Source organism: Pinus tabuliformis, chromosome 5_1 (assembly GCF_031772625.1).
Source record: "Pinus tabuliformis cultivar Carrire ecotype Pingquan chromosome 5_1, CPIR1, whole genome shotgun sequence".
Classification (NCBI taxonomy): Eukaryota; Viridiplantae; Streptophyta; class Pinopsida; order Pinales; family Pinaceae; genus Pinus; species Pinus tabuliformis.
Genome location: NC_142305.1, coordinates 415,363,509 through 415,389,965, shown reverse-complemented (window position 1 = coordinate 415,389,965; position 26,457 = coordinate 415,363,509).

Genomic DNA, 26,457 nt, shown 5'->3' with positions numbered 1-26,457 from the left:
ACTTCGTGAGAGATTATGTCCGCCAGTATTGCAGGGAAGGATCTCAGCCGAGCAGAGACGGTAAGGTCGTTATCCGTGAGATTGTTGACAGATCTCTCAGGTCCATTATGTATACTATTGGTAGGATGGTCGGTAGCGCATCTCTTCATGTTGCCAACAGATCCTATGTGCAGCACGCCCTTGAGTACCTCCAACCGAAAATATTCAACTGGTGTGATGCAGTACTTCTTCAGATGAAAAGTCAATTGAACAAGGTAAAGGACGGGAAGCTGAAGAACTTTGGATTTGGTTCTATTCTAACTGCCTTTGCCTTGGAGAAAATACCACTGATGCAGCCTCAGTATATCGCACTCGATTTGCCTTCTCCTACCGAGCCACGCATGCAGAGATGGGTTGATCACATGGCTAGGCATGCTGGTCAATCTCAGATTTCTTTCATTGATACCTTCTTCAGGTGGTTCGAGCGTCAGGAGATGGTCTATTCCGAGTATCCATATGTTGGTATGGATTTCCGAGGTGGTCCGGACTTGGTATTGCCGGATGGCGAATAGTGGGGCGCTATTGGTAAAATCTTCGACCATATCACTGTTTACTGTTTTTATTTATAATGTCCTTGTGCTTTGTTCTATCAAGAATTTAATCGAACTCATGTGTGCATGCAGATGTTGGTCCTGTTCGTCCAGCAGTTCACCCAAGAGTGCCAGTTGCTGCCCCAGCAGGGGAGACTGCTGGGAGGGTTATTCTTCGTGACCTTGATGTGGCCGAGACCCTTACAGCTGTGCAGGAGCAGGTTGAGAGCCTTACTCTCAGCATTCCCGATGTGAGGATTGATGAGTTACCTTTACAGTTGCAGCGGCATACTACTGGTGTTCCTAGACGATGGACTCGTCTCTTGCGCATGATTGCACAGGCCGTGACGTGCTATCATGAGCATCACTAGGCTAGGGTTCCCCCTAGAATTTTGAGTTTTTGGGTCATATGACCGATTTTTGTCTTGGTTACAGAACATTATGTATAAACGATAAACAACTTATATATATATATATATTTTGATTTTCGGGGTTTATTTTGGTTGAGTTATATGATCCATATGTACAACATCGATGATGTGTCTCTTTTTATAAATGTCGCAAATTTCTATCTAACACATAGTTTGCTAATGAGTCGGTTAATGTGTTTAAGTTTCTGGAAATATGCTGGTATTGAATTAAATCAAATTGTCTTTCCAAAATCTTAACCCTTAGGAACATGCGATAAATAGCTGGGTTGCGGACGGAATATATACCGTTGAGTTGTAGTATTACGAGTTGTGAGTCTAGCCTGACGATTAGTCGGCATATACCATGGGTGATGGCATCAGAGAGTAGTTCTATCAACGCGCTATATTCAGCGATGTTATTCGTTGATTGCCCGATACATACACCTCTGAAACTTACTAACTCGCCGCTTGGATCAAAAATGGCCCAGGCTGCGGAGGACAGGTTCCACGAACTACGACTCGCTCCGTCGGCATATCCAACACATGTCTCCAGAAGGTTTGAAATCTGCATTAAATGTAAAAAGGTGGATTACTCGACCAAAACAAACACTTTAGCGAAAACAAAATACAACAAAAGCATACAGGTTACTATTTAAGCATAGTAACGCTTGAGGTACAACCCATTACGGGGTTGCGCCAGTGGAATTCCGTCATAATCCATTAACTCGTAGGCTCCTTTTTCTAACACTCGTTTAACAATATAAGGGCCCATCCATAAAGAATTAAATTTACCTGCTCCCAATTTATCGGATTCTTGGTCATAAAGCAAGACCAAGTCACCTTCTGAGAAGACACGGGGTTTGACATTTTTGTCGAACTGTGCCTTGACTCTTTTCTTATGGGCTTCGTTAGCCAAAGCGGCGTCACGACGGGTTTCATCCAATTGGATTAATTCCAAGAAACGGGCCTCTTCTTCTGAAGTTCCGGGGAGGAGATCAATTGCGAGTTTAAGAGACGAGATTTCACACTGGATTGGCAAGACTGCTTCCAGGCCATACACCAGTTGGAAAGGTGTGAACCCGGTCGCATTCCTTACCGATGTTCGGTAAGCCCACAAGGCTGAGTACAGGGTTAGGTGCCACCTTCTTTTGTGAACTCCGATCATCCTTTGCAACATACGCTTCAGGACCTTGTTGATTGCTTCAACTTGTCCGTTGGCTTGTGGATAATACGGGGTAGAGCTGTCGTGAGATAGCCCTAGCTTGGCAGCTAATTCAACCATCATGTGATTGCGAAAATGCGATCCATGATCTGTAACTAAGGCCTGTGGTACACTGAACCTGGCGACTACATGATTGAAAAAGAAAAGGGTAGCTGTTTCACCAGTGTTATCTAATGTAGGCATCGCCTCGGCCCATTTGGTAAAATAGTCAACGGCGACTATAATATACCCATGCCGCCTGGTAGAGGTGGGGTTACATGTCATGAAATCGATGCCCCATTTGGCGAAAGGCCCAACAGCAACTATTAGCTGTAAAGGTGCGGGTGGTCTTCTGGTTTTGCTATCAAAAAATTGACAAGCATGGCAACTTCTGACTAAGGTTATGCAATCTTTGAACATTGTTGGCCAGAAGTATCCTGCTCGTAAGATTTTCTGTGTTGTAGCATATCCAGATTGATGCCCCCCACACGCGCCTGAATGACACTCATTCAGGGCTTTTTTAGCCTCTTCATGGGTGAGGCACCTCCTCAAAACTGTATCGATACCACGACGGTAAAGTGTATCACCGACGATCATTTAGTCTTTTGCTTGGTATCGTATACGTTTTTGTTCTGAGTGAGAGGTGTCAGGCCTGAATTTTTGGGTTTGGAGATAAATGATTATATCTCCATACCACTCATTGCTTGTAGATATCAGAAACAAACTTTCGTCCACGATTGATTCTTCGGATGTTTCATCGTTGGACGACGATGGGAGATCGCACAATAATTCTACGAAGACTAAAGCTTTCTTTGATTTGGATTTTACAAATTCCAGATCAAACTCTTGAAGGATTGCTATCCATTTTGAATATTTTCCCCCCAGCAACTTTCGCGACAATATATAAGTCATGGGGTTGCAATCTGATAGAATGGTAGTTTTCCAAAAGAGGACATAATGTCGAAATCTTTGAATCGCTTGAACAACAGCGAGTGCTAGCTTTTCAACGTAAGAATATTTGCTTTCTGTATCATTCAAGTTTTTACTTAAATAATATATAGGATGTTCAGTTCCATCGACTTCTTGAACTAAAACCATCGCAACGGTCGTATCCGCTGCAGCCAGATACAGGTTAAAATCTCTTTGATAGTCCGGGGCATATATTAATGATGCTTTTACTAGAGAATCTTTCAGAGCATCAAAGGAAGCTTGCGCCACCTGATCCCAGACAAAAGGTACATCCTTTTTCAAAAGACAAGTATAACCTTTAGCAAGTTCTGCGTAATTTGGAATGAACCTCCTCAGAAAGTTTGCTTTCCCTTGGAATTTCTGAATCTGAAGCAAATTTGAAGGTGGAGGCAAATTAATGATTGCCTGAACCTTGCAAGGGTTGAGACGAATCCCATCCTTAGAGACTACAAAGCCAAGTAAACGACCAGAACCGACGCAAAACACACATTTGTGTGGATTGAGTCTTATCTTGTAGTGTCGGCAACGTAGAAATATCGCTCTTAAATGTTGAGGATGATCAGTCCGCTTTCGCGAATGAGCTAGAAGGTCGTCGAGATATGGTTGAACGATGTTCTTGATGTCATGGAAGGCATAATTCATTGCCCTCTGAAACGTCGCCCCTGCGTTCTTTAAACCAAAGGGTAATTTTCGATAAGCGAATGTGCCCCACGGACAGATGAATGCAGTCTTTGACTGGTCCTGTGGGCGGATATTTATTTGATTATACCCAGAAAATCCATCCATGAATGAAAATATTTCACATCCGGTGCATTCATCAATTATCTGGTCGATGAAGGGTGTAGGGTAGTTGTCCTTCGGACAAGCTTGGTTTACATCCCTATAATCGACACACACTCTAATTGTCCCTTGTTTCTTCATAACAGGGACAATATTCGATACCCAATCGGTTAGAGGAACCGGGTAGATGAAACCAGCATGGAGGATCTTTTCAACTTCTGCTTTAATGGCAGCGGCTTTCTTGGGGTGCACCTGCTGAAGCCGTTGTCTTACTGGTTTGACATCAGGATACATCTTAATTTCATGTTCAACGATACTCGAGTCAATGCCTAGCATTTCATCATATGACCAAGCAAAGACATCTCTCAATTCGCGAAAAAGAGCGTTATATATTTCCAGTTCTGAAGGAGAACACCCTTTGCCGACATAAATATTCTCTACAACATTTGTTTTAGTCGAGATATTTATGGCTATAGTCTCTTCAATATTGGATAAGTTTCGCTCGGAATCCACCGTGTTTACAGTGTTTGATAGGAATTCAAAAACTGAAGGGTGATAAAGGTCATGTTGAGTATCTTCTTCCTATTCTGGAAGAAGGGAATGATGGTGGAAATCACTCCATGGTGCCCCCTCAATCAACATTGATTGTAGAATTCCTTCGTCGGTCCCATTCACTTTCGACCAAGGATCTAATGGGGTACCATATTCTCTAGACCTATCTACCCAAACGCTTGATGAGCGTTGACTTGGGTTCGCCTCCCATGCCCGAAACATTGATTGCTACAATATTTCTATAGGGCTTGGGGGCAAAACCATTTCATGATCCATGTTGATATTGTCTTCTGAGATCTTCGTGGAAGATATCATGTTGCAGGCTCCTACCAACACTACTTCTCCTATATAGATTGGAGGTGGAAGTGCGAAAGTTCCCATTAATGTGGGGTCTTTCAGTAGGCCTACTCCGATATCTTGAAGCGAATGGTTGCTTCCATGGATCATGGGAATGCTTCCCGTAACTTGTGAACCATTAGGGAGGAAGTCTTGTTGGTCGACGATCGTAATCCCTCCTTGAAAAGGGAATGCAATCTTCCTAAAATAAGTCAACACAACAGTTGCCATGGCATAGATCCATGGTCTTCCTAGTAGGATGTTGTAGTCAAGATTCCCATCGATGACTTCAACATCTATTTCTACTATTTTTCCCCCCAGTTCAACCTTCAAGTTATTAAGGATACCTCATGGGGTATAGGCCCTTCCGTCGAATGCTTTCAATGTCATCAAAGATCGCGACAAGGTCGGAGACCCTAAAGTTTTCCAGCAACTCATCGACATAATACATGTAGATGCCCCCTCATCAATAATTGTTCGGTGAACAGTTTTGTTGAGGGCTTTCACTTGAATAAGGAAAGCTAGTTGAGCTGGTAACTGAGGATCGTATCCTTTGTGGTCGAAGGATACAAGATTGGAATCCTTAGGATCAACCCCACCAATAGCCGATAACAAAGCCTGCCTTTGGGATGGACAATTTTGTAGTACTTCAAGAGTCGACATAGCGGATGGCGATTGGGCCAAATCTTCCACTATGTTATAATGCTGTGCCGCTCTGGCGTGAGGATTAAATGTCGACTTGTGTACTACTCCCTTTGGCAGCTTTATTGTTAATTCAGGAATGATGGGCGGTACAACTTCTGTCGAAGTTGTTGTCGAGCTACTTGGTTGATCTTTACCTTTGTCGTTCGACAGCTGCGGATTCCCGTAATATTTGTTCCTTGTCGAAATCAAAGCATCATTCTGCTGTTTTGAAACCAACAACATGAGCACTTGCGACGGGGAAGCATTTCCACTATCTACCAAATTTTGACCTGGATTTGGGAACAGATCAGTTAACACAGCTGAGGTTTGCGAACTTTTGAAGAACTTTCTAAGCTCAGCTTTGTATGGACAATTGGCTGTCCAATGATCCTCGTCACATATCATGCAAGGACTTTTTGGTTTCCCTTTCCTAGGAGGGTTTGAAGAAGTCTTTTCAGGGGATGACTCACCCTATTTCTTCTTCTTCCCTTTGTTTTGCTTCTTCTTGCTTCCTGGTTGATTGGTTTCTTTGCCTTTATCTGCTGATACGGAATTTACTTCCGAAGCAAGAATTTCTTCTTTTGCATTTTGATCTAAAGTCTTACAGGCTTTCTTAGACGAAGCCTTTGTCGATTTCGTGTTTGTCGTGCCAATCACACCATCGCTGGCATGAGAGTCACTGTTTGATTTAGGAGGAGGAGGAATTGAGAATTCCGGTCTAGGGGCGTCAGGTATTTTGTCGTAGAGCGTGCCAGATTGAGTATAGACTAAGTCTAGATATTGTGCACGAGCAATAACTTGCTCCTCCGTTACGACTCCCCTCTTGGCCACATCTTCTGTTATGGCAAGAAGTAACGACTTGATAAACCATTCAGCTAATAGATGATCGGGAACGTACGTTTTCACCATCCTACGACGACGACGCCACTCATGTATATGATGAGATATGTGAGTGGCTGTTGTCTGCTTGAAGTTTGTTAAGATTTATGTTCCCGTTTCATACCTTATCGGTAATTGAAAATGGGTTAAGAAAGTCATGGCTAGGGAGCTGAAATTGTCGAACGAGGCTCTAGGTAATTCAATATACCATTTTGCCGCTGGACTCGTTAACTTCCTCTGAAAAAGGCAAAGTATTATCGAATCATCGTTTAAGGTGTTTGATGAACACCATAGATGAAAGGTCATCACGTGATTCGATGGGTCTTCACCTGGATTTCCATTAAATTTAGGAATGTCCGAAGGAAGCTTGTGAGGAATCGCTGGCCACCAAGGGGCGTAAGCAATTGGATCGTTTGTTAACCGGTGTAAATTGGGTAACTCTAAAGTTGCCACAAATGGTAACTGTTGATTCAGGTTAGGTGAAGCATACCCAGGGTACAATGGAATCGCCTGAACAGTGGGCCTTTGCATACCAGCATAATGTAATTGATGTTGGTATGACTGATACGGTTGGTGGACTTGACCACTGTAAAGCGGTTGGTTTTGACCGTTTTGAAGATACAGTTGTCCACTGTTCGCAAAGATCTGCTGCTCAGAACATTGGTACACTTGCTGGAATTGTGGTTGTTGGTATTGCACCAGCCACGGTTGTGAAACCATGTTCTGTTGTGCTATACTAACCGTTGGACCAAGGTGTGGGGTAATCGTACCCGTTTGGACCTGTGTCGCCCCACCAGTAAGCGATTGTGGTTGAGTCACAGGGTCAAGGGGCTGTTGCATTACAACCTGAGAAATCTGAGGTTGACATACAACAGGCAACGTTTGAACTTGCGACACTGTCACAATAGCCGGTGTGTTAGGGATGTTCGACATAGGTACACACTGTTGCATAGAATATACAACCCTTGGTTGTTGAGGTAGCATAGGTACCCAACCACTTGATGTAATTCCAGTATAACCTGAATGGATACCTGTTGTGAACTCCCGTATGGATACCCTCCCGGAGGGGGTAATGAAAGGGCATACTGCCCCCCATACGGTAGCAATCCGGAACTCAAGGGGATTGTTTGTCCTTGGGGACTGGATTGCCAAATTGACCTCCAAATGGATCAATCTGGTGAGTTTCAACATAAGAGTTGCCGGATATTATTCCGGATGAACAAACTGGAACAAACCACACTGTCGAAATAGTCCCTGGGTGGAATCCTTCTAGCGGTTGCGAGCTAGTTGGGACAGATGGTATGCCGGCAAACATTGTCGGAGTGATGGCAGGGGTTCTGCCGTCACCGTGTCATTCGACATAGTCCTAGATGTTGACGATTGTTCAGACATTTTGAGTCTATCCAATAGATTGCCTAGCGATTCTACAGGAACTTCCACTGGTGATAGACTAACTTCTGATGTAGAAGGAAATAGAGTGACCTCTACTCCAAAATGTGTTGGAGTACTTGCTTGCGGATCTTCTACAATTTCCTCTATTGCAATCAAACCAGGTGGAAGGGGAAGACCGTCAGGTCCGTAAAATATTTCTGGTGCCGAAGAAGGGGTTGAATCGACAGCGACAGTTGTCTGAGGAGCAAGACTCTCTGAACCGGTTACAGATGGAATTGGTTCAGTAACGCAAGTATTTGCTCCCAGACTAGGATCAGTGTTACTGTCCCTCTGTGGCTGTTGAACTTCTTCTATAGAGGCAGGGTTTCCAGAAATGTTTGGAGTAACCGGAATCTCAGATGTCGTTGGAACACTTGTTCTAAATTTGATAGGAGATTTTGAACCGGTTAAACGAGTTCGCTTTGTCCGTACTGTTTTCGATTCCGGAGACAAAGACGGTTGACTCGTAAGCCTCCGCGAATGACGGGGTTTCAATTGACTTTCTTCCACGATTGCGGATTACTCGATCAACCAAAATACAAAAGGGGGAAAGTGTGTTTCCGAATTAAATGAATTTTTTAAACGCTTTTAGACACAACTTGCTTTTTCACTTTTAAAGAGTCGAGAAAAAGCTAAAGATGACTCTAGTCTCCTTCGATGTTTTAACGAGCCCGAAGTGACAAATGCTCGGATGGACTTTTTCCGTTATAGAGTCTGAAAAAGGCCAAAAGGAACTGCTCTGGAGTTCTAGGCAGAGGGTGTGCCAAACTTTTTGCAAAACCGCAGAATACTTTTTAGGGTACGGGCGGTCGATCTTCCTGAATGCTGTGTTCAGTGCATTGTGATCAGTAGGGTGGCCGACACGGCTTCCTAAGGATAAAGGTTTTATGCCTATAGGGGTCTCCCAATATATACGCGACGGTACGTGGGAGCACAATCCGTACTGGCGCTATCGTCCCTCAGGAGGAATCACCCACCATCCACGAGATCGACAGTCACCAGGCTTTACGATGCCGGAACACATCTCTAGCCTAGACCTCTATGTTGTGCGTTATGTTGCAAAGCGTTGTTAAGTTCATTCAATTTATTTTAGGTTGATATTTTTAGAATTTTGCCTTTCAAGGTTCACCATGAGATGTATGATACAATTCCTAAATGCAGTCTAAAGATGATAAGCAAGCTTTATATCTTTTCAACTTTTAAAATCCTAGCTACTAGGGGAAAAGAAAGACACCATCTTTTCTCAAAGAGCAATCAGCACACTCTAATGCACTTTTCCTAAATCGGACATGCAAACTATCAAGATGCAAATGCACAATGCAGGTGTTTGTTTTCCGCTTTCTTAGTATTGATGCCTACAAAGAAAGCTTCTTGTACAACTTTGAATTTGCTTTTAAATGACAAGTACAAACAAGTTTACTTTTTCGAAATCAGAGAGGGTAGAAGAGATTACAACACTTAACGATTTTCGAAATGAATACTTGTTTCGACACTTAAAAGAGACAAACTCAAACCAATAAGCAAGAGTAAATGTATAATCAACTGCAAACAGCAAACGAACTCTCTTCTAAGATCACAATCAACAGATCTGAATCAAGGGCTACAGGATGACTATTTCACTCATGCAAAGGAAAACTGTAAATGACGCCACAAACACATAAAAACACTCACAGTATTTTTGTACAAAAGGAGGTGGAATCTAAGCAGAGAAAAGGAGTTATTAGACTGGTACCTATGCTGGTTACAGGCTGCAAAAATCAGAGATCAAAACAAGGCAAAACAGAGCAGAGAACCCCAGCTGCACAAGGCCAAACTGGTTCAGCGCAACCTTAACACAGGGGTTTTGACATTCAGCGCAGGTAGCCTTCACGGGACCTACGTTGAAATGCAGAATCCCTTCACAGGATCTGTGCTGAAGGAGAAACTCTCATTTCTCACTGGGTTCTGGGTCACAGATTGCTATTTAATCTACTGTTTCAGGCCAAATCAAAGCAACAAGCAAGGTGCAATCAAAGGGATGCTTTGAGGGGGTACTAAGATCTATCACAAAGGATCATCAAATCATTTGTGAGTCCATTGTTCAGATCATAGACAAGTCCAGTGATTGGATCAAAGCAGCAACTGTCTACTTTGCATCTGGGAATAGCAGATGCAGTTCGATTGTTGCTGTCGAGTCTATGAAACAAACAATGATAGAGACACAAATAAAATGACTAAACAGATCTCCCCAGTGGAGTCGCCAATTTGTTGTGGGGAAAAATGCCTATGCAGGACGATCCTATCCACCTAAGGTGTGACAGTGCCTTAGCAACAAACAGAGAGCTATTCTAGTATTCTTCCTTTATGAATTAAGAATGAAGAGAGATAGATGGACTAATCGGTGTCTTCCGTTTGTCCCTCGATCTGGTTTCTCTTCTCTTGGAGAGTTCCCAGCTACTTGCCTTCTCGCTCGCCCAGCTTCAAGAGGTTTCTGCAAGATCAAAAGAAGAGAACACTACACAAGACATGGATTCATATTCATAACTAGTTCAGGATTAGAAATAAACTAAACATACTAATGAAATCATACATCAAAAATACATCAGTATATAGGAGAAACCAAGATAGCTTTATTGATGAATAACAAGGTTCAGGAAGAGATACAACCGAGAGGGCTCCAATCCAGCATCTCCTTCCCAGCAAATGGAATTCCTATCTTCACCCCCTTTAAAGCATTAAGCACCCAATGATTCCAATCTCAAACCAACAACAATTCTTTGCAATAACAAAATTCCAGCCTCTAGATCTCATGGAGGAGAGATCCATATATAGATGTTTGGAGAGAGGATGAGTCAGCTTGAGATCTGACTAGTGTCCTCTCCCTCTGCCAGTTCTTGATTCCACTTGGAGGTTCTTGCTTCCACTTGGAGATTTGGAACCTCTTACTCATCACCAGTCGAATTCCCTGAGGCAAGTCTCATTGAGGAAGATTCTGGAAGCTTCCTGGGTCTTGACACCTCTTGGAATGAACCTGCCATTTGGCAATTCTCGCTCAACGTAGGTAGCTAGTGTTGGCTTTGACATTCAGCGCAGGTAGCCAGTGTTGGCTTTGACATTCAGCGCAAACAGCTAGTGGAGCCACTGAATTGATCCTGAATTGACTTGTTTTTGAGCAGTTTCTGGTGGAGAACTTCTGTGAATTGCTGTGGTTTGTTAGCCTTGTTCCTCTAGGGGTAGGAACAACATGTTTAGGGACTTTGGATCCCTTAGATTATGGACATTTCATGCTCAATGCTATAAGGCACAAAAATGTCTATAACAAATACATTTCTCGCCATCGCAGTCATCCCTTAGCTGCTGTTGTGGCAGCTATTGGCTCTTCCCGGACAGTTATGGCTACAGATGAACTCCTCGGCGCAGATGATGGTGAAGGCGACAGCTTGTTGTGTGTCATTTGCCAGGAGACGCTATCCATTGGAGAAGATAATGGAAAACAATTGCCATGCAATCATCTTTTTCATTATAACTGCATTTTAAACTGGTTTTATCATAAACTTGAATGCCCCCTGTGCAGGAATGAATTTCAGCGGCATTGTGGCGGCGTGTAAGCTCTGTACCGAAGCCGATTTCTTGTGAATGCATTATGCGAACTGACACCCATGACACCTACTGGTGTCGTTATTTATACCATACAAGTGAAATGTGGGTAAGTAAATATATTTTCCATTCAACATATTTATATCAAAAGCTCAAAGAGGGATTGGAAATTGTTTTAAATTTGGAATTTAGTTTCGTGAATCATTCATTTATATATAGATGAATTCAGGGCGAATTAAACTAGGAATAGAAGAGTATCTGGTTGAACATATTTATGTCAAAAGGTGAATCGAAATTAATGCTTAAGTGAATGCTTAATACAAACCATCCATCCACGGAGTCAGAGAAAGTAAGACGTTGTTAATGCTGGTGGGTTTAATTTGGCAGCTCTGAGATACATTTTAATTTGGGCCAATTTGTTTGGAGAATGTGTTTGTGTTTGTTAAAATATGTGGAGAGCCGAGCTGCAAGGAGATGCTATAGCGAACAAAATGTCATTAGAGAACCAAAAATTATGAAATGCAGGAACTTACTAGCGTGAGCCAGTGCCAGACGTACACTGAATGCAATAACCCAAAGATAACAACCAAACCTCATCTCATCTCCAGTGTTGACGGCTATATTTCTTAAGAAAACCTTTTACTCGTTCATGTGCCCGACCCAGAAGCTTGTGTTATTTACTTAAACCAGTAAAGATCGGTCTCATGCTTTCAACTAAAAATTATGCACTGATTGGCATAGAACCGTGTAACAAGGCAACACACGTTAAATTTACAGCTAAACACTACGTGGCACACATCAATCACTCCCACGACAACGACCTTCATTGGGGTGAATCCACAGAACCTGTCTGACCTCAACATGCTCAGAATAGTGTTGGATAGCACTGAAATTCAGTAAAGGGGAGAAGATTACAACTAGTTATATCATTGGAATCGTGCTCTTGATCTGTATTTTTATAGATGCCTATGGCTGGATTTGGGTCCATTCTCATGGTTGATGTGCAGCATTATTTTGCCCATGGAAACCCGTTTCGCTGGGCGGAGAATCATGGTCTGTGTTAACCTATGCTTTACCACTGTAAACTCCTGTTCATTCCTGGAACTTCTCTATCACTTAGAAATAAGAGATTTTCCTGCTACTAGGGGCCCTCGTACGCCCCCCAAGAGTCTCTTCATTTACTTTTTCCTGCCAAAGACAAGAATGTTCCCATCGAAGAGATAAGAGATGAGGGAGAATACAGTTGATCCAACGTTGGCAGAAAAAAAAATTGTCGTCATGTTCTAGAGATTGGATTCATTGTTTTTTATTTGGTGTATAGATTTTGTGAGCTTGTACGCTACTTATAAAAATGTCAGAAATAATTAAATGAACATAGTAGTATAATTAAATTATAATTAAATTAATGGTTATTCACATTTTTAGGTGCTGAGAGAATAAATTGCTAATTTAATTGAGTCTGTTATACCCTGATGGGCTTTGTTGGCTTTGTTGTGCTTCGAGCTTCAAGAGCAGCTATTACATGTTATGTTATGGGATCCATGTATTTAAAAAACTAAGTGGCATAATTGACTGTTGGATATCAATATTGTCTTTCGGATAAGCATCAATTAAACAAAGTTAATTAAATATGGTTAGAGGCAATTATGTCTTAAATGAGTTGAATTGGAAGCTGACATTGTCCGGTTAACTTTAGAGTGGGGATAAGTGTCAAGGAAGACCAGGCACATGTGAATTGTAATTTGACATTTTTTGTAGTAGTGTTTTCATTAAAGGGGGAACTTAGAATAATGCTTAGTTTAGTAAATATTTAAGATTAGGTTGTTGGTTGTTGGTTGTTGGAGTTTTGTCTAGAAAATCTCTCAACAATATTCTCCTTGTTTGGAATCTGTTGGATCCATAGTTACATGGGTATCGCTCCCAGGCATTGGAGAGTAAGTACCCGAAGATCCCCCGCTCCTGGGATCAGAAACGCTCCAAAACTGTCGGGAGCTTCAGCAGGTACTCTGGAGCTTTTAGAGAGCTTCACTGCAACAGAATTTTTATGCTTTGGGAGCTTCACTACAATGAATAAGTGCAAACTTAGGTGTATTTGATGTTACCAAATTGGGTGTTGCTTGGGACTATGTGAAGGGAAGGGTATGCCATTGGGTTTAGATCTAGATATGGGTCTCGAACAACCCGTTTATGGAAAGCCCTTCTATCCAAATGAAGATGGGCCTCTGGCCAATCCTGATCTTTGTCATTGGAAAGCTATTGATTCTCCTCATATAAGTTGATGGCTATAAAAGAATTTAGGAAGATTATCAGCCACTAGGAAAACCATCATTATCGCAGTAGCTAAATGGACAAAAGATGGAGTACTAAAGAAAAGAAAAATAGTTGAAATTATGAAATATAAATATTATTAAAGAAAACCTTTTTAAGTTAATTTTTATATTTATTCAAGTATAAAATATATATTAACTTAGAAATTTATAATTTTAATATACAAACTCTTTTTAAAATAACATTGGATTTAAACTCTATTGTTTTAAATTTTTTTAATTACTACTGTATATATTTTATTTTTCTTATCTCTATTATAATAAGATGTAATATATATAATATTGGTAAGATTACATAAGGGTGATTCTTATCTCTATTATAATTAGATGTAATATATATAATATTGGTAATATTATATAAGGGCGAAGAATTGAACGATTGACTTAACAACAACCTAGTAATCAAGTAATAACAACCTTTTTTCCAGTTTGGGAGTTCTGCATGTTTCTTTGTTGGGAAGTAATTTGATTGAGAAATTCTTGATGGATTAATATTTTTTATTTTTTTGGCAGTGTTTCAAAGTTCAACCTTTTACATATTTCTTTGCAAGATGGAATTTGATTCGCAAGTTTTCGATGGAAATAAATTAACTATGTTATTTAAATTTTTAATATATATTAAATTTTAATATATTATATTATTGCCGCTCACACTTGACATTTCTTGTGAATTTGAGCTCGTTCCCTCGTATCGGAATTACCTGCTTATTGAAAACTTGTGCAGCATAGGTTGGATCCTAAGAGCACTATTTATGTGCCTTGTATTTGGAATTTGTGATTGAATAATACGAATTATTTTTTGTGTGTAATATGCTCCTATGATTTTCAAAATAATGGTGTAATATTTGATGTTGAACGTTTACTATTTGAAAAGTGAATTGAATCTTTACTGAATTTAAGACTCTCAATGTCTTTTTCAAAAAAATTATTCCTTAAATTTGAATGCATATGTATGTGTAACTAGTTATTGCAATTACTTGTCTACTAGGATCTTATCGTTAAATATGGTCCATTTAACCATCATATCTTTATATTTTTACTTATATTTTTACCTTTAATTCCCCCTACATCACCACCATCATCATCTTGGTGTTTCTTGGATCACCTATAACCATTCTCTAATTTTTTTAGCTTACCCTTAACCATGTTTCTAGTTCATGGATTATTCTCAACTATTCTCTTGATTTTCTTGCTTTAACCTCAACACGCTCTCGATGTCCTTGTATACTCGCCCAAGGAACGACGTCCTCTTGTGGTTTCTACTTACACAAAGAACACATCGATATGACTACATACCATAAAACGAAGAGGTTTAAGCTTACCATAAATCTGCACTTACAAGTTGGTTTGTATATTATCATGAACTACATAGGGGTACACAATAAGAGACAATAGATTACATTGGGGAAAACCCAACTAACGTTTCTACCAAGGAGAATTCAATATTTAGCAATGTTTATAATCGAAATTATATAGAAATTTGTGCCAATTTTCCAAACATTGATATGAGTCAAACATAGTCAAGCTTCTTGCTAGAAATTCAATCGAACCATAAACTTGACCTTCTTTAGAAACTCAACTTTCCATGTCTAAAACTAGGCTTTTGTGGTTGCTTCTAAAACTCGACTTTCTACATCTTATCTCTTTCACTTTAACAAACAAAAGAAATCCTGTTAATTTTGGAAACCACAGTAAAATTCCTCCTTGGACAACTCAAATGACTGAGATAATGATTGCATTAGATTCCTCCTTTTGAGAGGACAAAAATCGAACTATAGATGACCCAAGTGAACCCTCAGGAAAGCCTATACATAGAAGAGACCTAAAGGTAATTTGGATACATCTTCTCTTCTCTTTTTTCTTGGTCCACATAGGTTCAACATAAGGAGTTCGCCCAAGGTTAGGGTCTTCTACATCGTGGTCGTTGGCACAAAACATGGTATTTTGATCCTTGGACATTGAAACATAAGCCTATGAGACTGAATATAGACCATTGTATGCTGGCACAGAGGCTTATGGGAGTGACTATAGCTTCAGGGGTAGATTGGAAGGTTCAGGTTCTCGGTTAATCGCATAGTGTTGTCTTGACAACGACGAAGACATCTTAGTCTCTCACATATTAATTGTAAAGGAACGATTTTGGAATTTAGGTTTATTGCGCCATAGTCGCACGCAGAAAGGATTCTTGAGAGTGACCCGCAATCATAGTCACCCACATACAATGGTCGAGAGAGCGAGCAAGGCATTTCGGTCACACACAGATAATCTTGATGAGATAAACTTCAGTTCAGATCTAGGATTTGACATCTTGACTTTAGTTGATTTCAGTGATCCAGTAGATCTGGATTTTTATAGATATGATTTGCTAGTATCCTCTACAAAGATATGTATTGGGCTCATTGACAGTGAGAACAGTGCTCAACAGTGCTTGACATACTAACAAAAATATACAAGAGTTGACATCAGTTTGTGACAACACATTACAAGCAGCAGTATGAGGATTTTGATTCCTAGCATGATTAGATATGTTTCATGAATATCATTATTGTTTTACTGCATAGATAAAGCTATGGATCATTTTACTCTCTTTTTCTGCATCATTTTACGATGATCTAATAAGAATAAGATTTTCAAGGGTTTTCCCCATACTGGGTTTTTCCCTTGTCTCAGACCAATCCTCGTGTCTCTATATGTGTGCATGATTATATCTGTTGTTACCTTTATGCTCTGTTGCATTGATAATGATGGTGATGTTGTTTCTTTCTATGTTATTGCACATGTTGATGTATAATGGTGTATATCTATATAATGTAATGATGATATGGGGTGAACTTAATCTATTAATGATGGAAAGCAACTATCATAGAAAGAACAATGTCACCTATGAAAAATTAACATGGTATTAGAGTTGGGATGAAGAAAAGTCATGGAGATGACCTCGATGATGACACCTATGATGGAAGCAAGAAGAGGATGGTGGAGACCTAAAAGAATTATAGGGTTTGGTGATAATGCTAGGCATCCTGATGATTAGGGTTTGATGGTTTATATGAGGTGATGGTGTGAGAGAAAACCCTGGTTTATGGCAAAGGCTTGAGATTAGATGTATGAAACTCTAGCATGGTCTATGTTAAGATGCTCAAGCACTTGACGAAGGTTTGATGAAGCCGTAGATGGGAAAATCCCTACCAGAGCTCGTTGGATACTTGAAGGCAACATTGGTATATGTACCATGGACATTGATAGCTCTTAAATATTGGTTCAAGAGGGAGAGGATCACCTCTCATTGAAGATACGTAATCCTTGACTTATGATGTTTTACTCTTGCTTAGACTTATCGATCTAATTATTGCTTTTATCATTTATTATACTTCCTACATGTATATTTGAGTATATGGATGTATCTATCCTCCTTCATGATATATAGATCCCTCTTAATGATCATTTGATATTCTAGAAAGAAAAAATATATCTGAAAAGAGGTAAAGAGGCACTTTATGAAAAACTGACAAGCACTACAAGCTGCCTAAGAGAAGGTGCGCATGTATTTGAAGACTAAAAGGTATAGAAGGTATATTGCTTCAATGTTATGTTTCAGCAAGAACATTGGATGACTAGGTAAGCCCTAAGGTATGATGATAATGTCTCTTTATTTAATGGCTCATACATGTATATGAAAGTGTCTTGGATCGATGTCTCCTCTAATGAAATGTTACTAGTAGTTTTGAATTCTATGAGGCTATCTAATATTGATACATTGATAGACTTGATGTTTTTCTAAGATATATGATCTATCCGTTCAACATATTGATCCTATAAAGAAGGCTAGAACCTTGACTCTAGTAAATGATATTCATGATACTTGTCACGATGGATTTCATATAGAAGGATGGTTCATTAACTCCTATACATGATTGACACTCTTGTTGTTTTGATAAATATTTATTGAATGATCTAACTTGATTTCATTCATCATGAAGACCATGGTAACCTTTATGTAGGAAGTATAAGTGTAAGATTGATAAGTAGATATCTTACTAACTATGGGTGTGGTTAAACTTAATATCCTAAATTGACGAAGTGACTTAAGAGAATAATGTTATTGTGCTCATAATGGTTGAGATATGATGTTGCATCTATCTACTGATTTGAGTCTAAACAGTTGATGAAGGATTGATGTGATGATGTCGATGGCCATATTTGTTATTGCATGACTTAAGTTGATACAAGTTCCTTACATGGATGAAGATGAATGATGTAGATCACTAGTCAGAGGGAGAATCTCTTCTCAAGACTATTAGCCTTATTACTATTTGTATTCTATGCTGATGAAGTATGATTTATGTTCATATGAAAGTATTGATCTACAGTAGAGCCTTAGATCTGAACCTCGTACAGAAATTATGGTTTCTACACCAGACGCAGTCCTTGGATAGTTGCATGCTAAGGCCTAGATAACGTCCAGGCAACCAAACTCGCTCTCATGCTAACATGAAGGGAAAGACCAGATGTTTAATTTTTGTTGACCAACATCTGAAGCTTTCTGAATTTTCTTGAATTTCGAATCAAAGTGTCTATGACATATTCTGCCACTCTTAACTGGTTTATGAAATTGTTGAGTTAAATTGTTGATCATATAATGAAGTATTGTGCATGGAATCGTATGGTCACATGGAAGATGCCACTACCATAGATGTACTGCAGATTACATCGAGAGATGATAGAAAGAAAATCTTAAATAATTTCCATAACATGAACATGAAGATGGAACTTATGTTTAGGGGTGACCAGGACATACATATAGATATGTCACTATGTTTGTGCTACAAGAGGTTGGCATGATTTGGAATTATTGGTATATATTAAAAGTGTTTTGACATGATTCTTGACAATAACTTTGAAATGATTAGTGGTATGTGCTTTGACTATATATCTCTCTACAATAGTAATTTGGACTTGACCTAATGTCTACTGATATGATTTTACAATTGTTGATTTTCCACGATATCGATGCGATGTGGGCATGATGACTTATGTGGATATTCAGATATTGGCCTCCTTATTCTTAGCACAATGGTTGAAAGCATGATAGTTGTGATTATGAGAATGACTTGATGAAGCTTATGACTTATATTGCATAATCGAATTTAGACTTTATATGAGCTCTACGTGTCTCCTCGATGGATATATTAATACTACGATAATGATGACTTTGATTATGGTCATAATATGGCCTCTAAATGCTAATGAGATGATTTTTATGATATAATGACACAAAAATGATTTATGTAAGGATGATTATGATGCCTTAGAAAGGCATTATTCCTAGAATCCAGATATTTCTATATTTGACAGTTATTTGATGAATTCAGGATGATGAGTTACAAGATATGGATTTGATATCAGGATTATGAGTTATAAGATATGGATTTGATATTGATTATAGTTTTGAATTTATATCTTGATGATGTACGTATGATAGGTGATGAGCCTGTGATGATAAAAATAAGAGGGATATGGAATTTGAAGACCAAAATGATGTTTCATGGCATGATGAATTGATGTTTGGAATTTGGGAAAGAAATTCCATATTGCACAGCTACTAAAAAATGTTTTTGTAAATCCTTGATACTTTGATTTGAGGTTGTTGAACTCGGAATGACATCTGACAGTTGATTGAAATATTGTTGATGATTTTTTTGAATGGCCATCTGTATATGTCTTATGTGCATAGAACCTTAATAGATTCATGATTGAGCTACATCACTCAAATAAAGTTGCCATCATGCATGATTTGAAATATCTGCATGAGATATTATATTTTGAGAATGAGATATCCATCATGATATCTTGGATGATAAGTCCATAGCATGACTGAGGTTGATAATGATGTTGCTAGCATGACTAGTTGTGAGGAAGGATACAAAAGCTCCTTAGAGAGTTGTTTGAGCATGATCTGGATATGACATGGTTACATCTTGGACCATGAAACTCTCACATATTGAGGCAGTCCAGTTTTTCGAAACAAGGTCAAGCTTATGGTTGGCACCTCCTTCAGAGGGAGGATGATTATGGTATCCTTTTGTCATTTATATGATTATATATAATCCAACATGATATTTGATTTGTTTTCGTGTATGAATAGGAAACAACTACTATCGAGACAATGATATTGAATATGTTATCACAAAGGGACTACCAAAGAGAAATTTCTTGGTTTTCAGATAGAATCCCCTCCAGATGAGGGGCAGCACTCATCGAGGACACTAAGCCAACTACTCCTACCCTGTTTGAGCTCCGAGGGTGAGGAATTGAGATGAAGGGTTCCTGGGGTTGAGGGAACTCTGGACAATAGGGTTTTACCCCTATCTGTTACCCATATGGTTGGAGTAGTATCTCACCCTACCTCAGTATCTATAGAGTATACCCCATTTGTCATCATACCCATAAGTTGGGTTTGTTGGGAATACGCTCCTTGTCTGGCCAATGAGTTGAGAGTGTACTTGGGGGTGTACAACCCAAGTTAATTATGATGCAGGTGTTATACCACATGAATGGATCATCAATGGAAATATTAGTAAGCAATAGGATGGGTTGAAATGACCTGATATGAATCCATGTTGAGGGTAAATCTCTGCAATGAAATTCCAGGGTTGAGCGTTTACTCCTCTATGTCATGATTTATCCTTTTTCTCGATATGGGTGGAAGCTATTTCTCTCTAATGTGATTCCATAATATGTTATCCTTGATTTATGCTCTTCTATGAAAACATTCCAGGTATCCACCCGATGACAGAGATTCCAAATAGCATCGTAATGGATAAAGGGTGGTAGCTTGAGCTCGCCGCTAGTAACATATTCTTCTTCTTCTAGATCCGAGAATGTTAATGCTTATGAACACGAACAATCAAGAGATAAACATGAATAAGAAAGGGATATATCGAGATGTATGATGATTTGTGTTGGAAATTTCATGATTTCTAAATGAAAAATATGATCCATGATGATATATTGTTCGATGGACAGATATTGGTAGGTGGAATTCTCCCTAGTTGTGAGGGAGTGTTAATTTTTGCAAGTTTGGTAAAATTCCACCTTGGACAACTCAAATGACCAAAATAATGATTCCATTAGATTCCTCTTTTTGATAGGACCTAAATCAACCTAAATATCACCCAATTTGGTTAAGCGGAGGTTGAATTATGAATTATTTTTTTCATACATATATTTTACAATGGGTCGGCTATAATCACATGAGTAACTACTTGGGTCAATCTTAACCCCAAGTGAACCCTGAGGAAAGCCTATAAATAGAGTATACCTCAAGATCATTTGGAAACATATTCTCTTCTCTTTTGTCTTGGTTCACATAGGTTCGACGAAAGGAGTTCTCTCAAGGGTCCAAAATAATAGGCGAAAGATTCGCTCTAGGTTAGGGCTTTCTGGATCTCAGTTGCTAGCACACAACATGGAATTTTTTTCCTTGTACGCTAGCACATAAGCCTATAATAGTGAATATAGACCCTTGGATGCTCGAAAAAAGCTTATTAGAGTGACCATGGCTTCAGAGGTAGATTGAAAGGTTCAGGTCCCCGTTCGTTCACATAAGGTTGTCCTAAGAGTGACCAATATATCTCTGTCACTTGTACAATGACTGTAAGGGAGAAACTATGGGATTTAGGTATATTTTACCACATTTGTTTGCATAAATACATCCTAAGAGTGATTGTGCAATGACAGTAACCCGCATATAGTGGCCGAGAGAGAGAGCATAATGTTTCGGTCAAACACAGACAATTTTGATGATAGTGACTCGAGTTTAGATTCAAGGTTTGACATCTTGACTTCAGTTGACTTCAATGATCTGGTAGATCTTGGAATCTGTAGATTTGATTTGTTAGTATCTGTTGCAAACATATTTATTGGGCTCATTGATAGTGATAATAGTTCTCAGTAATGTTCGACACAGTGAAAACAATGTACAAGAGTTGACGTCAGTTTGTGATAGCATAATACAACCATCCGTATGAGGATTCTCATCCCTAACATGATTAGATATGTTTCATGAATATCATTATTGATTTTCTCCATAGATAAAGCTATGGATCATTGTACTCTCTTTCGTTGCATCATTTGATGATCATCTAAGAAGAAGAAGATTTGCAAGGGTTTGTCCCATAGTGGTTTTTTCCCTCACCTCAGACCAATCTTGGTGTCCCTATATGTGTTCCTGCTTTCTTTTCATGTTCCTTTTATGTTCCGCTACATTGATGATGATGGTGATGTTGTTTCTTTCCATGTTATTGCCCATGTTGATGTATAATGGTGTAGATATGAATAATGTAATGATGATAAGGGGTGAAATTAATGTATTAATGATGAAATTAAACTATCATAGAAAAGAACAATGTCTCCTATGAAAAAATAAAACTCTTTAGAAAAATCTATAAAACTTTTTTGGTCATGACCTTAACCTAGACATTAAATATTTTTAACTTCTTAAGAGAATTTTCCTTTGAAATATTAAACTTTCTGGTCAGAGTCCTTTGTCACCTACCCAAGTCCATTTTATTTAAAGGTGAGTTTCATCTATCTCCCTTGGTTGACATAGTCAAGTCCTTGTGCCAGCTAATTCCGTCGAGATTCTGTGGAGAAGATATATCTAATATTAGTTTCCATGGAACATTCACTTTTGGTCATCTGTACCCAGTCCTTCTAGCTTCAAAAGTGAATATATACATATTTTATTAGTCAAAGTCCTTTATGACCCAACCAATATTGTTTTTGGATTCCTCATCATTCCTTTAAATGAGGGAGACTTGTAGCAACAAAATAAGCTAAAATGTATGCACAATTTATTCATTCATGAGTATGTAATAGAGCTCAATTAATACTTATTTCATAATTTATTGAATTTACTGATATGGTCATTTATTTATGCAAAGCCACACTTATTTCCTCAGATATATCATAGCTACCAATGTACCATATATGTATATTAATTTGAAATGTTCAATTTTGAGATATTTGGTCCATGAATATGGATTTGTAACTCAACAAAAAATTGTACAAAATCCTTCATCTTCAGGTATTCCATGTGGTAATATCACTTTCTCCCTCTTACTTGAGAGATCATATTAGAAACGGTTCAACAAACTTTATTCAAGATATCATAAAAGAAACAATTATTATTTGAGTAAAGTGATACAAGAAAAAAATAAAGGAATTTCAGGAAAAAAAATTAATAGTCAAGATGCAAGGATATAGATTACTTATCTTTTGAGAGTTGTACGAATGTTTTTCTTTGACCATGCCTCATTGTAGATATCCTTCAAATTCTTCTATGATTCTTATATAATATTCAAAACCTAATTCTAGAATTTGCTTTCTAGAAGATTTCAATAGGTTGTTTGTTTCCTTTAGAGATTAGTTCTCATTCATCATCTATGATCCTAATTATTTATAGATCATTTTATTTTTCCTTTGTAAGAAATTCCTTCTCCCTACTACACTTCCCTATTCTACAACATTCCTTAAAAATTTTCCTTTTATTATATCAATAAGAAGAAGAAAGTACCAATGATTCAACTAATAGAATAATAAATAGCTAAGAAGTAAGGCTGTGAAGAACATAAATACTTATCTTTCAATTATCAAATTATTCCAATGAATGATTTCATTGACTTCTTTAGAGGTGGCTTCAAATCATTATTTTATTCATTAACATTGGTCATAGAATCTTGTGCCTTTTCCTTCCTCTTTCTTTTAGGGCATCGTTATGCATTGTGACCAAGATTATGAGCGATGAATCATTTGAATTTTGATATGTCTTTCTTATTGTGAGAAACAATGACTTGAGTCTCTTTGTTTTGAGGTTCATTTTTAACTTGTGACCTAATTTATTCTTGAATACAATCATCCCACATATCATCAAATGATGGTAGTTTTCCACATGGATAACTCCTTGAATGAATGATTTACATGGCGAAGGAAATCCACAAAGAGAAACTGTAACTAATTCGGAATCTTTAATTTTCTCATAGGTGGCTATAAGTTGATCCTTAATTTGAGTTATTTAAATAAGATAAGATGTCATAGAAGCTGATTTAGTCATTTTAATATTGCAAAGATAATTCTTCAATGTTAATTTGTTGTTATTATCATTTCTTTCATATAACTTTGTTAGGGAATTGTACATTTCTTTAGCACTTTTTATTCCTTTAACATGAATAATCACTTGGTATTTATAGAGTATACAATAATCCTCTTTGCCTTTTCCTCACTCTGTTTGAAATTTTCCTTCTACTCAACTCCCTTTGGTTCTGGAATAGATTTTTCCACGTGATCTAAAAAGTCATTTTATTCCAAGATGAGAAGTACTTGAATTTTCCAATATTGATAGTTGATTGCACCTTCCAATATGTCTTCACTTATGAGGTTTGGAGCCATTATTAAAACTGCGAGGAATCAAATGTCTGAGAAACCTCTTTTTCTAGGTCTGACTTAAAATTATTCATTTTTTTGCTTCTTCTCGCTGCTCCTTCACCTATGTTTTGATACTATGTTGATTTTTATTATAATATAAACTGAATTTTCTAATGTGATAATTAATGTAATAACCATAGGTTCATAAAGAGACCAAAAAACACAATAAGAGACACACAGTTACATTGGAGAATTCCAACCTTTAGAAAAACCAAACCAACTTTTATACTAGGGAGAATTCAATATTCAACAAATTTTACAATATAAATTTTCTAGAAATATGTGTCAATTTTTCAATCACAAATACGAGTAAAACCTGGTCAAACTACCTACGAAGAAATTTTTCCTTCCCATAAACTTCTGCCTAGAAACTCAGCTTTTTGGGTCTTGTCTCCTTCACGTAAATGAACATAAAATATCTTGCCTTGTGAGATTGGAATTCATGCAAGTGGAGAGGTCAAAATGTCTTATATATAGTGGCCAAATGAGTGCGCTTGTCACTAAGGGTAACCTCTAATGGTGGGATTGACTTAGGCTTTGTGGAGACTACATAAATAAATATAGAAATTGAATTTTCATTATAATGTTTCTAATTTTTTTTTTTTGAAGGATCCTTAGCATGCGATATTACCTCCTAGTGCTACAAAAATGAACACCATATACACAGGATGGATGCATGTTACATGATTACATGTGTTATCACATTAATCTATGTAGGTTTTATTTAGGAGTGCTTACAAAACACTTTAGGATACCATCTTGGACCAAAATATTGGGGTGTTGGGTGAAACCAATCGTGGACCCCTTACAACACCATTTCCATTCAAGTGCAACAAACATTCAAAATGCTTTCACAATTGCAAAGTTACTATATGAAAAGTGCATTTATATCTCATCACAATGTACTACTTCTTTGATTGCCACATAAAAGGTGTCAGGTTTCCCTTGGACCAAACCTACCAATTTTTATCCTTCACAACATGGATCATTTTTCTCTCATATTGGACACACCAAGAAGATTGTTCATCTACGCTCAATCACACCATTGTTTTCTCACTTAACTGTAGAAATTTCTGTTTTCCCACCCCGGTTTTCAGTTTCTCCTTATTTCTCCCATATAGTTAAATGCCCTTTCCCATAACCATACATTTAACAAGATGAAAAAAATAAATTTGCTGAAAACACAAATTCTAGAAATTTTACAGAATGCTCGAAATTGCAGAAATAAAAATCAGCAGTAATAAATAGCCATTAAAACACATTTAAACACTGAGATTTTTGTTCAATGTGACCCTCGAAAAACCCCCTACAACTCTTGGGGAAAACCAGTTTGAGAGTTCTTCTTTATTTCTGAAAATTACCTTTTACAGTGAGAAATTTTCACCAAAAAATCAGCAAGCAAATTTAAAACTTATCTATTTTCCCATGCTTCACAGCAAACTGGAAATTACAGCAAACAGGACAGCAATAAATGTTGTATGGTCTCCTTTATTTTCGTGCCCACTTTCAGCATTAAATATTGTTGTATGGCCCTCGTTTTGCGTGCATAAAAACCAGCAAACTGCTCGATTTTTGTGCAAACCTCTCCTCGAAAATCGTGCCAAAATCTGCCTTTCACTGTGTGTTGAATCAGCTGTACAAATCTGCTCAATTGCTGCCTTGCAATGTGTGCCAAGCTGCTGTCTCCTTCTCCTCCCTGCTCAGAAATCTCTCTTGCTCTCTTTCTCTCCTTCTCCCAATCTGCTCATGAAAGAATTGAATCGAATGTGATCTTTTCCTCCTTTTCCTCCCTTAATATAACTCCAAGTGACTTTTGGGTGACCCAAGTGACTTTTGGGTGATCTCTAAATCCAATGGTTGAAATAGATTTAGATCAATGGCTGAGATTAAATGTTCATTTAAATCTCACTTTTTATTTTTTAATTCACCCCACTTTAATAAAGACCCACTTAGTCATTTATTTCCAAAGTCACTTTTCCTTTCTAATTTTTCATTGACTTTATAAAAGTCACTTTAAAATTAGACTTAGTAACTTTATCACTTAAAGTCACTTTTAAATTAGATTTAACTTTATAAAATTATAGAGTCACTTTAGGAGAAAAATTAAATTCTTTTGGACACTTTTCCCTAGGCCAAAGATCAAAGCCTAAGGGAACCACCTGCCCTCCGGTATCAAATTTCAACACTCCCTTTTACCAGGGAAGGTGTTCCTCGCCACACCCATCTTATCTCTGAAGTAGACATGCTTGCCCTGTGGT